Source organism: Protopterus annectens, chromosome 1.part1 (genome assembly GCF_019279795.1).
Source record: "Protopterus annectens isolate FY-2018-M chromosome 1.part1, PAN1.0, whole genome shotgun sequence".
Lineage (NCBI taxonomy): Eukaryota > Metazoa > Chordata > Ceratodontiformes > Protopteridae > Protopterus > Protopterus annectens.
In genome coordinates this window covers 162,164,812-162,178,479 of record NC_056726.1, presented here as the reverse complement: position 1 = coordinate 162,178,479, position 13,668 = coordinate 162,164,812, and positions in this window count along the sequence as shown.

Below are 13,668 nucleotides of genomic sequence, written 5' to 3'. Positions count from 1 at the left end.
GTAGCTGCATGACTGTGGAATCATATACATAGGCACCGTACAAACAGGTACATGAATACATGGTACTAGCCAGAGCCAACCGAACCCAGACACTGTCCTCCAAACACTGGGAGACAATGTGATGGTCCTCTGCCATTACTGAAGTGTACATCAGAAGGAGTTTCAGGGAAAGGTGGTGTCCCATGATTGTTGTACTCCCTTATTAGCCTCAAACAAAACTTTGTATCACTCATGGAGTCCCTGACAGGCATCTATGGCAGAAGAGATGCAGCAGATACTGATTACAGTCACAACAGCCATGATAGTTACATCAACAACCTCCACAGCATTAAACACAAGTGCTGTGAGTTACTGTACAAAGCTAGTACCTATCCTGACACAACAGATATTGGCCACAGTCTTGGCAACACATTCAGTGCCAGATTTACCCCTCACTCCCCCCACAAGTGAAGTGCTGAGTGAATGTGTTCTTACATACTGTATCCCATGTCCATTCTAGGCATCTGTGTGTCACCAGGATGTGGCCCTGCAGCAAGGCCACAGGGTATGGCAGTGTGGTGACACATCCACCATGTCATAGGCAGGATACAGTATGTTCATGGTAATTCCTGGTCTGTAACACAGTGATTGCATATGCCTCATATTATAGGGCTGAGGGCTGTACATAGGTACATGTTGATGTAGAACATCTGTTGTAGAATGGAGAATGGTACATGTTCTGGTTTGGACACATCTCCGATTGCTAATAACCACAGCCACAGGGGATATTCATCACCAAAAACACTGGGATTACTATTCACACACACAAACACATACACACACACACACACACACACACACACACACACACACACACACACACACACACACACACACACTTGCCAGTACTGAGATCCATATGTTCATTGCTTCATAGGTGTGTAGTAGGTGAATGGCCCTGAAAGCTCTACAAGGCTAGCCCAAGGGAATACCTTGGCATCAGGCCACATGACAGTAGTTCCTAGTGTGGCTCAGGGGTATAGTCACTGGATTGGGTCCCCAGGGGGGGTATTGTATTCCTCATCCACTCATCCAGGTTTTTATTGTGGGTGGCAAGTGATGTGCACTGCTTCCCATGGATGTGATCTATATTCCATAACATGGATAGTGTCTGGGTTGTGCACATGTTCCACATGCATGTTCTTTGATGTGTGGAAGTGTGCTTGAGGTCTCTGGGGCATGTTGTGTGGACAGATTGATATCTTCTGATGTAGCATTCCTGACCTCACTTGGTGAGATCTGGCTATGTAACTGAGGTCATGATTGCACCTACATTGACAGTATGATATGGGTATTCAGTGGAGTTAGTGGTGTCTGTCCATACAGGGCATGTGTATAAGGCATGGTATTCCCTTTGTGGGGTACATTTGCAGACTCTACAGTTGTTGCAGGCATCCAGTGGGGAACATGGCAAAAGGGCCACTGTACAAATGTATTGGGCTACTGAGGGGATGGAACAGGGTGCCATGCCCTTTTACTTGCTGGGTAACATACACTCAGTCAGGAGATGTAACACATGAAACTACTTTCTGATGTCAAGTGGCACTGTTGTGGTCAACAGGCATGTAGTCCACTGCTATGACACCATGGGTACTATCTGTGAGGCAATATGTGGGGGGATTACCAATATAGGGGTTGTTGCCTAGCCAAGTGTGTTTGTGTATGATACTTGGGTGGAGAGTGGTCTTTGAGTAATAGAAGGGTTGCCTATATTGTTCACTGATCCATGCTGTCACATTTAGGGCTGTGGATTGTCTACACCAACCTCTCTGGTGTTTGGCATCTGTTGGGCTTGTAATGTGGACATTGTGACATATACTAGGTCCTCAACATAATAATTTAGCAAAACCCACCCCAGTGGATCCTGTTATTACACAATCACACCAACCCCTACACAGGATACTGATGACACACACACACTTGCCAGTACTGAGATTCAAGCCCCTACCTAGCTTTGTATTGTTACTACAGTGTACAGCATTTATCGCATGCACCACAGAGCTTATTTGATGGATGCTGTCCCAAGGTACTTCTAAGGTGAGGAGAATCACCAGCCCTTGTAAATACTGGCATTGGGTGATATAGTGGGTGAGAGATTTCAAAAAGTATTTTACCCTACACACACATTTATATTTGTCAGGGGTGAGGTTCAAACCTCTATGCAACAATCTTTTGGGACCATTATGCTTACACATTTACTACATACACCACTGACCTTACATGGTTTAGGGTTGGCAACAGGTACTTCTAAGGTGGATGATATTTGCAGGACTACTAAAGTCAGGCAATGAGATGTGTACTGGGTGTAAATGGGGCCAAAATCTTTGAGTTACGGACATACATATGTACACATACACAAACAAACACTTGCCAGGGATGGGATTCAGACCCATGCCTATGCAGTTATTGCTACTACATCATTCCTCATTTATCGCAAGCACCATGATACTTACATATCAGAGGGCTGTGCCAAGGTATCTTTCAAGGTGAGTCACATCAGCAGCAGTGCTAAAGGAGGAGTATGGGAAGTGTTTTAAGTGTGAATGACCACAAAAGCAGGTTTCTAAAGGATACACACACTCTCTCTCTCTCACACAAATACTCATATTTCTACAGTTGCCAGGATAAGGATTGGAACTCCTACCTAACTAGTTTGGTACATTATAGTATTACGCAGTTATCACAAGTGCCACGGAGCTTATATGCTGGTGAACTCTGCAAAGGTATCTTTGAAGGTGAGTGACATCAGCAGTGGTGCCAAAGGAGAGATACAGGAGATTTAGTGATTGTGAATTGCCAAACCACATTCATCTAGAAACACACAATCTCACACACAACTTTACATTTGACAGGACTGAGATCACAACTGCTACATGGATACCTATTTGTACTGTGGTGTTACACAGTTATCAGAAGCACCACTGACACAATAGGGCTGAGAGCTAACCAAAGGTATTTCTACAGTGAATGACATCAGCACATCATGTGATATAGGCCAATGGAATGTGTAGTGTCGCTGTGTATCTTTCTCTTCCCCATGTCTCTGTGTGTGTATGTTTGACATATTATAATGTGTTTGCCTTAGACGTGTGTGTGTATTCCTATCCAATGTGTGTGTGTCAGTGGTGTACAATTCGGTGTGTGCACAGACAGCTGCAAATGACCAATAACTGTAGTCCACTGTGTTGTGAGACAAGGACTTCATTTCTGCAAGTGTAGGAGCATGCCCAGTATGACCTTCTATATTGAGTGTGTGTATCCATTCCAGGGAGGGTTGGACTCCATTTCAGGGTTTTGTGTGCTACAGCTACATCTAGCAAACTGTTTCTGCAGGATATCTGTAGATAAGTTGCCAATATGGAGACACAATGGACTAAACATACAGGGGATGCTGTAACTATTGCTATCTGTGCTGCTTGTGTGACATGTTTGGTTGTAGCATAGATATTGTGACATATATACTGTTTTACACTGTGATGTATCATGTCATCGACTATTGACAGTTATCATTCTTTACTCACAGTTATTTACTGGGAAATACAAGATGAATGCTGCTGAGACCAATATTCTGAGGCATATAGACTACACATTCTGGCACACACCTGCCATTGTGGAGGTGTAGCTACAGACAATAGACTGCTGGTTCTGTGTAAATAGTGCAGCACCTTGTTAGTGTGCTGGCTGGAGTTACCCTCCTTGTGCTTTTCTCAACTTCAAGGAATGGCCATATCCTGCTGGTGCAATACATCTCAGCTGTACAGATAAATCCAGGTTATCCAGAGGACTCATATATATGGTTTGTTTACCTTCACATTGTGGTTTCCAAGCAGTTTTGTGGCTATTCATTCATGGGTTTGCAGTCAGAAGTAGTATGGGTGGACATTAGAGTTTCAGACCTCACACACTCCATGACATCCATGCTTCTACACCCACCCTCTGTTATTCTCTCCTCCGCCTAACATTATGTAAACAGTATCTCAGAGGTATCCCTATAGTTGGGCCTTTATCCCAGTAGTATTTATGGCCTGATCCACAGCCCTTTCAGTAGGACATGGGGAGGCATGCTACTGGCATTTGTCAACATGTCCTTACATTTGTTTTCTGTTTACTGTTAGCTTGTTAGTTGGGACCCCCTGACATTCCATACATTGGCACTATGGGTGAGGCATGGACCTTTGTCAGAGGACTGTAGCTCATTTGAGAGTGCTGCAGGCCATCTGTTACTGAATTTCTACATGGGATTGTGTGTGTGGGGGGGGGGGGTTGCACACCTCCAGACTTTAACATTTGAAATGACTGTACTGGTATTTCAGTTACTCGGTTGGCTTCCATGTCATATTGTATTGTGACTTATCATGCAGACAGGAGGCATAACAGTAGAGTAGACATATTAGATCTTAATAGCATATATTTCAGTTTCAGACTTCTTACCCTTCAGAAATGGAATGCAACTGGCAGACCTGTTGCAGTATGTCTGTGTAGGTCTGGTGGGGGAATGTTCACCATTGCCATCATTTGGGGGCCTTAGCCTAGCTTTTCTTCATGGTCATCTATGCCTGTCCTGCTGGGTGAAGCTGGTGGTGGATATGTGACTCTCATTGACCTCCATGTGTGTGCCCTAATGACACCCAGAGTTCTTTGGCCATCACATGTACTACAGTGGGGATGTTACCTTGTGTAGTGCTGCCTAGTATGTTGACACCAGTATTTGTTATGAATTTCCTGCTGTCCCATATAGCTGTCTGATGCTATCCCATTAAGACACTCAATTCCCTTGCATGCTTGCCTCTATATCATACATACAAGTATGAGAACATACTTCCCATTCAGTAATTGATATGAAGAGTGACTTACCTTGTTGCTGGGCTAGTATTGTGGACAGTGGTGGAGGGATGATTATCTTGGAAGCACACAGTACACTCCCTGTACATGGTAAGTCTCAGGTAGTGTCATGTTTGGCATCCCTTTTACTGTCTGTTCGAGTCAGAGAGTGGTATCAGTCCCTGGGTCCCTACAGTGTCAATGTGTGTGCTATGCGTTGCCTCTTTGCCAAGGCTTGGGCATACTGTGCATGCCTCCTTTTGCCTACAAGGGCAGGCTCAGGATGTTTCTCCTCCGAGTCCCTCTGTGCCTGTGCTGGCCTTGGCAATGGTGGAGGGCTGTGTGGCCCTGCCCCTTGCTGTTCCTGCTGCAGCTGTTTCCGCAGGATCATATTGTGTAGCATGGCACATACTACGAACATTTGTATACATGTAGCTGGAGAGTACTGCAAGGCTCCACCAGATATGTCAAGACAGCAGAACTGTGACTTGAGCATCCCAAACACATGCTCTACAATGATCCTGGTTTGTGCGTGTGCCTCATTATGGTGTTTTTGTTCGGGTGTGTGTGCATTTTTGATGGGTGTCATCAGCCATGGCTCCAGTGCATAGCCAGCATCCCCCACTAGATGGCCATATCGGATGTCCCCCCCATGCAAACACCTGATACAGCTGTAAGCAATGCCAGATGTGGGAGTCGTGATAGCTTCTAGGGCTGCCAGCACACACACATTCATGATGATGCCCTGGGCATCGCACATGACCTGGCAGTTGATGGAGGGGAAGCCCTTGCGGTTTACGTAGACCCTGCCCCACTCACAGTGTGGTGCTTTGATGTGGATGTGCATGCAGTCTATAGCAGCAACTACTTCAGGGTATTCTGCTATATGGTTGAAGAGACACATACGTGTAGTCAGCGCCTCATGGGCAGTGGGGAAATATATGTTCTCATTCGCATGTTGTGTCATGGCATCCAGGAACTGGTGGAGTACCCTGGATGCTGATGCCTGTGAGAACCCCATTATATCCCCAGTTGATCTGTGGAAGGTACCTGTGGCTAGTGTTCTTAAGCCTAGACATACCTTGGTATCCACTGGGATAGGTTCCACTCTATTAGTTCTGTGTGTAAGGTGTGGCCGGCACAGCTCAACGATTTGCTGTAGAATGTCCCTGTCCACCCTATAGCGCTCTACGATCTCCAGCTCATGTAGGCCCTGGTAGCTTATCCTGGATCTCTACAGTCTTCTCCTCCTCCTCACTGTGGGTCATTTGTCAGCATTCTCCTCCTCACCACCCTCAGTCTCTAGCACATATTGATGGAGTAAAGCAGCAGCAGCCTGTAACATATTTAGTTATTTTTGCCACTTAAAAATCCCCCATCTGTGTACACTGGTGGTGTAGAATTTGTGGAAAAAAACAGTCTGTAGGGTGTTTGCATACTTTATATTAGTGTGCTGGGCTGCTGTATGTGTAATTGGCTGATTCTGATACATTCCACCTGCCAGCTATGCTAGTTCTCCTTGATTGCCTTCCTACTGCTGTTTCCCCTTCCCACTTCCTCCCTATTTAAGCCCCGAAGCGCGCCACACATACCCGGTGCTCAAATGTATACAGTTCTGCTATTTCCTTTGGTTTTTTTTTTTGTTTTTGGCCCACTGCATGCCATGCACACCCTTTTAGCTAATGTTAGCCCTTTTAAGCAGAAATGGCCCTCCCTGGATGTGACCACGCACTGCATTTCATGAAATAAGACATTACAGCCTCAGACGCACCCTCTTCCTTAGCTGTGCTTAGCTAAGGGCAAACATGGGCCACAGAGCTCCAATGAGCTGACAGGAAGCATGACACACCCCTTTATGAAGTCTTTCAGCTCTTATACTTGCACTGTTGTATTGCTGCACCTGCATGGTTAGGTGCAAGCTGACACTTTGAGGAAATCTGTGATTCAGTATAACTTCCCTCATTTGTATACCCCAATGTGTACATCCTTAGTTACTGCACTTAGACAGACCCTTTCCCCTTGACAACCAGTGCTTCCTCGTATTGGTTACATTCTGCATGCCACTGTCTATAATGGCAAAATGCAGACTTATCTTAAAGTTGACTTTTCTCATTTTTTTTTTTTTTTATTTTTGGCATGATCCCGTTTGCGCGCCACTGCTCTGAGCTTAAACGGCCGTGATCGGCCAAAAAAAAAAGTTAATTAAAAAATAAATAAACATTTATGAATGCCAGTGGCCTTATAATTGGCCATTGGCATGTGTGTTTGGCTGTAATACATGCTTTCCATGAGTTATCATGCCTCCATTTGCTCAGATGCAGAAATGTATTCATTTACTAACTGAATACATTTCTGCTCCAACACTGTTCCTGCACAGAGTCCGGCTAGCTTCATGGATCGCAAAATCACCTCATTTGCATGTTTTTTAGCAGAAAAAGAGGTGATTTGCATCCCACATGGCTTTTCATGCAGGAACAGTGTAGGGTTGCTTGTGCACATGAAAACGGCACTTTCCTGGATTGCTCGGTGGCCATTTTCCATGCAGGAGCTCCTGCACTGTTCCTGCACAGAATATAGCCGTTCATGAATCTGCAGGTATATAATAATTCAAGACTAACGTAGTACTGACACTAAAGGATTTTGATAATTCTCTCCACCTCAGAAGTACCCAGCACTATTTCTTCATTCCCAGACCATTGAGAGGCAGATCATAAAAACAGTGAACAAAGAGTCAGGACATTTGACCGCATCAGCTGAGATCCGGCAGTACATTTTTGAATATTACATCTGGCTTTTATAAAGAAATTTTAGTAGGGAAAGATACTCAACAATAGATAAGAAAATTTGCAGGCACCTTGAAACTTCTCTGCAGCATTTTGAGACATTACTGACCCTGATCGCACAGCAAAAATTATTAAGGCTTCCGGTTAGACTTCTTGCAGGCAAGGCTCATAAATCAGGTAGTATGCCCATTGAATTCTATAAGTGGAACAGTCAGATATTTAGTCAAAGTTTTGTGAAAGTAGACAATTTTGTTCATAGGAGTGGTCCTCTATCAGAATCATTACAGCAAGCTTTCATATCATTAATTTTAATACCCATTAAGAACCCTTTACATTTAGCCTCATATCGACTGATTTTGGTCTTAAATCATGATTATAAACTATTCATGGCTATAATTGCAGAGGTGCTATCCATTTGTTTACCTATGCTCATCCACTCAGACCAAATGGGTTTTGTCTCTAGGAGGACCACCTTTGATAATCTAGTTAAAACTTGTGATATTGGAAGACACTGACTGGACTACGACACCCTTGATTATTACATCTGTGATGCTGAAAAACACCTTCAGTTGGGTTAAATGGTATTATTTTATCTTGTTATTAAATATTTTAGATTTCCTGAAGGCTTACATTGCTCTAGTACAAAGACTTTACAGTGATGCAGCAGTAAGGATTAAAATTGACAATAAACTTTTTTCTCCCATTAAGTCTTTTTAGAGAGAACAAACCATGATGTCTCTTTTCCCCATGTTCTTTTTTTTGGAGTTGATAACAAATCATAGTATACAAAGCTCTATTGCAGGTTATCATTTGAATAGAAAGGAGTATAAATTGTATTTATATGCTGATAACATGATATTTTATCTGACAAGGAAGGAGTGTGATTTACATTTCTTATTTCAGTTGCTGTGACATTTTTGGGTGTTGTCTGGATGTAAGATAAATATACAAAAAAAAAAGAGAGGCAATAAGGATTCAATTTCTGCCTTTCAAAGATCTGCTTCAAAAATTCCCTTTTGTAGGAAACAGGGATCAAAAAAATTCTTGTCTGAGGTTTGGAAATTCTATCAATGCCTTCAAATAGGCTAATTTTGAGCAACTTGAGGAGAAAAGTAGGGTGCACTTACAGAGATGGCAGCTCTTTTTTCTAAGTTTTCCACAGTAGATCCAAGTTATTCAGTGTGTTGCCCTTCCCTTGGTACTATGTCTGGTACAAGGACTTAAAATAATTAATAACAGGGTGCTAGACTTTATTTGGGAATGGGTGAAGCAGAGATTATTTAAGGAAATATTTTGTTTGTTCAAGTCCACTAGAGGTCTACGACTACCTGATTTTAAATGGTATAACAGAGTAGTTCAACAATGTGTTGAGACATTAGATACAAGAGCTTACATAGTTAGATTGAAGGATATAACTCTCTCTCTCCCTGATAGGTGGTTACTGTGGTCTGTATGACTGGTTTTGCTCAGTAAACTTAAAATTATTAACGTTAAATCCAATTTAATGCAGCAAGTTCTACTCTCTTTTGTTGGCTGTATTCATAAATGGGTTCAAAAATAACTACTAGTCTAGCTGACTCTGGGGTCGATTTTAAGACTAAAAATTTTCCATTTTTGTGCTTGAATTAACCAATCCCAAAGGGCAAATATCTACCGCATACTGCATTTATTTTCCAGACTCAATGATGGTGACAGACAAGTATAGACAGCTTTTCAGAGAGGGATTTGCAGGCTTCTGTTATTATTCACCTATGGGCAGAACTGTTGAAGCTCCAAAAATGTAGAACTGGTTCCAGAAAATTCAGATTCTTTGGCTGGCAATACCAAATTGAATTGTATTATACACTAGTAAGGTTGGCCTGGATTTTCCTCACCTTGCCATCATTTTGATGGAGATGTAAGGGAAAGGACATCTGGGATTGCATACCTACTTTTTTGGGACGTACTAAACATTTTTTTCACTTAAGAGGGATATTTAGAAAACATTAAATTCTATTTGGAATCAGAAGTGAGTCTGGCCGCTGTCCTTTGCTTGTTAGAGATAGTAGAAGCACCAGAATTTTCAAGGAGGGATAAGACATTAACATAGTCATATTAGCTGTAAAGAAAAGTATAACCAAAAAGTGGAACCCTCCTATACTGACAATCCAGGATGTAATTAAGATACATACTGAAATCAAGCAGCTAGAGATGCTCCATGTATTCAAGGATAATAACCCTTGGGTAACTTTCAAGCACCAGTTATTTTCTACCCAGCCATTGTAGTACTGCATTTGGCCTGAATACTGATACCTAGTTTTGTGTATTGGACATTCTGTTGAAGTAGGAAGGTTAATTAAATTTATTGCAAGCCAGTATATTTTGAAGATGGTTATGCATGGCTAAAACTGAAATTTAATATTTTTTTGTAATGTTTCTGTGATAGATAGAAATGCTATGAATATTACAATATGCTGGGTTGTTTCCATGATTGCTGAACTGTTAAAATATATGTTTATTGAAAAGAAAAGAGCTGGTAGTAGTTTATTTTAGAAAGAAGGAATATCGATCTGTATCATTCACTGTTTCAGCAATGCCCATAAACCTCATATTTGTAAGCCAAGATTAGTTTTCTAAATCACTGATTTTATCTGTAAGTCCTTGCTGCCCACTCTACAATCTGGTAATTTTTGATCCTGCTCCTGAATTATAGCAGATTAATTCTTCAAAATGATGTGAATCTTGACTCTATATAATTATCACTCTCGAAGTGTCTCCCCAACCCCATGTGTAAAAATGGGAAAAGGGGTTGTGGATATATGGATGGATGTGAAGGTGATCTATTTCAATCTCAAGATATTCATCTTATTTGCAATTTAGCTATGTATTAGCCCTCTAGTCTCTTTTGCCACAGTTTCTAGTTTTAAACATCCTTTCCATCAATTTGCTTATTTTAACCTTATATCTTTACAGGTGTTCTGATCACATTCTTCTTCTATCTTGCCAGGGTGATGTACTATTATTCAGAAAAATGAAAGTGGTTTCCAGGGAATTGATAAAGAAGAAGTCAAATAAACTCATCATGTCCTGTTGGGCTCCAAGCCACCCATCCTTTTTCATTAACTGTTTTGACATAGTTCTCTTTTTTGGTAAAGGTTAACACCAAAGAACATTCATGTTCCATTAAGGACCCCATACTCTTTTTTTCATGCAATTGCATCATTTCTGCATTCTGCTGTCACACAAATGTAATATCTTACATGCAAATGGTATCCATCTTCTGCCTGTTCAACTCATTCACTCCAGTGGAACTCTTGAGGGGTTGTACTCTACCTTTCAATAATTGCATCCTAAGCTTTATGACAAAATCAGTTTACATCTTCACATTTCAAACAACTGTAAATATCTTTGGGGAGATAAGGGTTACTGAAGAAATGTAATGGGAAACTGTTTAGTACAAACAAATTTTTACAGTGGTAGTGTTCAACTAATTCTATGTATTAAACTGGATTTTATAAGTCACAATAATCATAGTGTTTTTTTTTTCGTATTTTGTAAACAACTTAGAAGATCTCAGTAATTACTCAAGTTACACACATGCAGAATTTTGTTTATCCATCTGTCAGCTTTCATATGAGGCTGTGCGGTTTTCACCACACTCCTATTAACTACCTATGAAAACAGTACTCTGGATAATGTTTTAAAATGGTATGCATTGAAACTAGTGCAATATTATTGCAGCTTATGGCATCTCTTTATATACACAACAATACACCTTTGACTACTCCTGCTTCTTTCTTATATTTAATGGTTAGCACTAGGTCTGAAGTTACACTTACATTTAAAGCGCACTTTTTTGATATTCCAGCCATTGTAATGCACATCTTATAAATATTACATTTGGGTACTCAGGATCAAGATGTTTATAGGTTACATTATTTAATTTGACCCTTAACTGGCATGCATTTACAATTCCAACACTAGTCAAGCCATTTTCACATTCTTTTGTTTACTTTGGTTTTACCCAGTTCCAGATGACTGTGTATTTTTTAAGAATTGCACATGTGATCCTAGACCTTGTACTGTTCCTTGTAAAATCATTAAAGAACACAAAGGCTAGCACACAATTTCAAGGTACTCCCACTGTTCATGTTGTTTTCTGCAAACTGAAATAAGCCAAAAATCACACTCTGTGTCCTGTCACTGAGTCATTTTCTAACTGTATTAATCCATGCAAGTGAAACGTCACATAGCTCAGTCTGTTCATTATCCTGCTAATTATAAGCTAGTCATTTCTGAAATCTACTTAGGCGGTATATACTGCCACACCTTGATACATCACAAATTTGTGTCACACTGAAGGAGAAAGACCTTTCTGTTGCAAAAACATTCATTGCTTTAATGTACAATTCAATAAATTCATCCCTTCTCTTAAGTAATGATTGTATTGTTTTTTCCTTTCCTACTATAAAGTCTGGCAATTATCTATAGTTATTAGCATTTGCTGCTTTTAACTTTTTGAAGAAAAGTAATGTTTTCTTTCCATTCTACAGGAAACAGATGAGTTTATAGCATTTTGTAGAAGAAAAATTAAAGTAGATCCTATTAACTTGTTTGTTAGTTTCTTTTAAATCCAGGGATGTATTTCATGGAATGGATTAATTATTTTTTTTACAGTTTGACTCTTTTAGAACAGTTTCTGATATGAGTAAGCAAAGATCAGTATTTTTAGACCATACACTCTTTGTATAACTATGCCTTCTTTCATTTGTTAAATACTTGTTATGGTCGTTTGCCTTTCATCTTCCATTATGTTGCCCACTTCATTCTATTTTCAGTCATGCAGAACAATTTGTACTTTTTATTGTTTTTCTAATACGTCTAAACATGTATTGTCTCCATTTCACTTGCGTCAGTTGTTTATCTTAATGTATTTTCACATTTTCAAAAGTCTTCCTTTCACACATCAGTGTTTTCCAGAAGCATTTATTTTTATTCAACTCAATGACTTTCTTCATTTTGTTATCCTTTCTTTTGATCCTGAACTTTACTACATCCATCAGTATGATACATAATGGTATTTATATTGCCAAGTAAAACAATGCAATTGTTATAGGTATAAACATTGTATGCACCTTAAATGTATTTATTTAATTAATTTGTCAGAATTAACTTGTGGACATAGCATATTTACAGATGGGTCCACTATAAAACCCCAACTGACAAGTTCTTGGAAACTACATTCCCTGACACAAATATCCAAAGTACCAAAAAGTTGAAAACTCTAACAATATTTTTTGCGGGGATTCAATCCCCGTCTCTGCATGTTTGTTTGAGGAGCAAACCCCCACACATCCTGTACATGCCATCTCCAGGTCTAACAAAGAAAGGGGACATCTCTCAAAGCTGAATGTGTCAAAACTACACCAGCAGGACTTTCCTGTGAACGATGTTTATCGGCACTGTGTTCCTTGGTGTCTTGTGACGTGGGCACTTAATGCTCAGGGAATCCAATCTGAACCGCCTTTACAGTTACCTTTTTATGTGTGACCCAGAGAAGCAAACTCAAGCATCAGCTTAGTTTACAGTAAGATGCAGGCACAGTGTATAGAGCAGGCACTGCTCCAAAAAAATGTTGATGCAACATGCAAAAATGACTGAACTGGATGAGAGTCTAGGATGAAAGATTTTGCATTTTCAGAGTTAACAGAATTGAACTGCTATTTATGTTGCATAAAGAGTACACAAAACACAGTATCAACATTTATCAGTGGCAAATTTAGGCATGGGTGCAGGGATAAGCTCCATCACCTTTTTAGAGCTGTCAGTCCTGGAAAAGAAAATGCACTGCACCATTTTTTTTTAATCAAAAAAACTATACTGCCAAAATGGTACATTTTCTGATTTCAAATTTAGGTTAGTAAGAGACAGTAACATGAAAAGGAATAGCTACCTACTGCAATGCGATTATAGATAGACAATCTGGTGGATAATATCTGCCAAAACCGAGGCTGTACTTAATCAGATTGTGAACTAGGAACAGCGA